General features: G+C 34.5%; 1 pseudogene; it reads right to left on the reverse strand.

Moving 5' to 3' along the window:
* Window positions 1-1,472: 1,472 nt before the first annotated feature.
* Window positions 1,473-2,207, reverse strand: LOC107444758 (charged multivesicular body protein 3 pseudogene; annotated as a pseudogene).
* Window positions 2,208-3,150: the final 943 nt, after the last annotated feature.

Below are 3,150 nucleotides of genomic sequence, written 5' to 3' on the forward strand. Positions count from 1 at the left end.
AATTGTACATAAAAATTAGTTTTGTAATCATTTTAAAATAAACACTTAATATTTTGGATAGATTAAAGAAAAACTTTGCAGAAGTTAAATAGTTTTTTACCGTATCTTATACAATGAAAAAATTTTCTGAAAATTTATGGTTAAAATACTATAACTCAAGGTGCGTTAATTTTTTTTTCATTATTTATAGTTAATGGTAAAATTGTAAGTGAAGTACCTCTTAACCATCACCTAGATTTGAACAGGAGAATCTGTTTAATAAGCTAATTCGCAAACCATTATACTGAGCTGTCACAAACTGTGAAAATTATTAAAATAAGATTAAATATTTGTTTGGAAAACTGGTCATGGCGCCATAGTGGGTGAGAAAAAAAACTACCATTATCCTTTGTTTTGCTTTATAACCGTCGTTGAACAGCCGACCCAATTTTTTGGATTGAGACTACTAATGTTCAACTCCGTAGCAACAATATAGTCACCACGATCCGTCAATCACTAAGGATATTTTATGTCAGCACTGTGGTCGGTGCCAGCCGGATGCGGAATTCGAATCGACCACTGTTGGGATATGAACCCGGTTCACCTCATTGGAAGGCGAGCGCTTTATTCCTTGAGCTATCACGGCTTCGTGTTCCTTTATTTTTTATATTTTATTTTATAACCGTCGTTGAACAACCGACCCAATTCTGGATTTACGACTACCAATGTTCAACTCCGTATCCTTGTAATTTTGATCCCAATCCAGAAGATAATGGAGCCCCTGGATCGGAACCAGCAGAGGTTCCGATCCAGGGGACCCTCGGGGTTAGAATTAATCTAGAATATTATCTCATTTAATTTAGTGTAGTAGTTGTGGATTTGTGGAGACTAACTGTTATAGTAATTTTTACCGCTAAAGTTTCCTGAATTTTTTAAAACTTTATTTTACGTTACAAACGGCGTTGAAAAGCGGACCCAATTCTAAGTTTACGACTATCAATGATCAACTCCTTAGCCCAGTAATTTTAACCCCACCCAGAAGACAAGGAAACTCCTGGATCAAACGTTGGGGGGAAAACTAGCCTTCATGAAGAACTTTTTCATGGAATTAACTCGCATTTGCGCTACATGGAGAGCAAAACGACGAAAACTTACAACGGTTAGCCCGACGGCTAGCTAATTCTAACCCATGATTCGTTTACCACCGATGATATTTTACTCCAGCACTGTGCTAAGTGCGATCTGGTAGTGAAATTCTTATCAATCAGTCACCACTAGGATTCGAACCTGGGAAACCAGAATGGGAGGCGAACGCCTATATCCTGAACCGCAGCGGTGCAATTTCTTACATTTGAAAATATTTGCGTGTTTGCTTAAATATTAAATAAATAAAGACACTTAAAACAAATTCAGTTTGAAACATTTACATCTCCAATGCTAGGCTAAATATAAATCAGTGCAATGGGCTTAGTCGATTTAACAAAAGTACATAATTAACTTCTAAGTTCATGAAGTTTCTCTTGCATAGCAGTCAAATCACTTTGTCTGGATGTAGAAGGTGCAACTTTGTTTTGGTGTTCTATCCCTGACAAATCCGACGCAGTTTCAGGTGCTGCACCAATTTGTCCTGCCGTTAGTTCCCACAAGATTTTATTAACTTCTTCTTGCGCTTCTTCATCAATGTCCTCTTGATAATCTAACATTTCGAACGACTCTTCTACCATTTCCTCCAGAATCCCCGCTTCCATCATTTCTTTAGACATCTCAACCATTGTTTGAAAAATTTCTGGAATTTTTAGAAGATTTTGTACATTTTCCATGACCTCCGTGCTTTTTTCAAGAGAGCCAACGACTCTTAAAATGGCTAACTGATGGCTTAGAGTTGCTATGAAAGAACTGATTTGAATTTTGGTGGAATCGATACGTTTTATAGTCTTTCTACCACGAAGTACTTCCTTGGCTATAATTTTGCAAACATCTGCATCACCTTTCTTGGCAGCGTCTTTCAGCTGTAAGCGTGTTTTTCCTTCCGCTCTTTGAATGCTTTTTATTTGACGTTCCAAATGATTACTTTCTTTCTTTAATGTTGATAGCCAATGTTTAACTTGTTTTTTCGGGTCTTTTTTAGTTTTACCAAATAAGCCCATTTTTGAAACAAAATATAGACAAATTTACCTTAATATGTAATTTACTCAAATAATAATTTAAATATATAGGACTTATTTTAAATGGTGTTCGCAATATTCATTCACCTCAGTTGATATTATTGTTGCAAAGTTATATTGTTGCAGAAAGCATTGATGGATAGTTACTATTATTACAGACAATGCTCATGCTTTTTATTGTTTTAATTAGAAGGTAGACGCAATGTTAATTTTAATTCAAAGATTTATTAGGAAGATGAATCATGTAATAAACTACGTAATTCATGTACGATTGGGAACAAGTATAGTTCGTATAAACAAAGGGTATTCCAGAACCACAAACCTTAGTATATACGCATTTTGAAATCTTTGTTAAAAAAGAAGTTAAAAAGGATGAATATTATTAATTTCAAACTAATATTTAAGCGATTAGAATGCAAAAACGCTATCGAAAATCGTAGAATCAATAGTAGGAAAAGCGGCAGGAAAAGCATTAAACATAATTTAAAGGTGTTTGTAGGTTTTATTTCACAATCACCTGTCAATTCTGTTATCTAAGGCAATTCTTTTGATTAAAAATCCGTTGAAAAGTTAATAGAAAAGACATCGGCTGCAAAATGAGAAATACAATTTAGTACAGAAAAAGTTGGAAAATAATGGTTTGATGTAAAATGAATCAGTCCTAAAACAATGGTATGATGCAAAACATAGATACAAAACGTACAAACAAAGGTAGTGAACCATACAATATTCAATATTTTCCTACAGTGAACATTCTATAAATGTCACCGCTAGGCTACGATCAGTGAGAGGCAAAAAGTTTTCCAATCACTGATCGTAAAAATAAGTTTATTCCCGTAAAGTTATAATGACTATAAAAGTACACATCTGCCCATAAATTCTATCTGGTATATTTGTGTGTCTAATTAAGGCAAACTTCGAAACGTGGCGAAATAGTTTTGTGCTGCCATCTGTAGAAGAGTGAGAAACTTGCATGTTCACCATTAAAGAGAGAATTCGAGAGAAA

The sequence above is a fragment of the Parasteatoda tepidariorum genome, chromosome 9 (assembly GCF_982258835.1).
Source record: "Parasteatoda tepidariorum strain Cologne lab strain chromosome 9, Ptep-v5.0, whole genome shotgun sequence".
Lineage (NCBI taxonomy): Eukaryota > Metazoa > Arthropoda > Arachnida > Araneae > Theridiidae > Parasteatoda > Parasteatoda tepidariorum.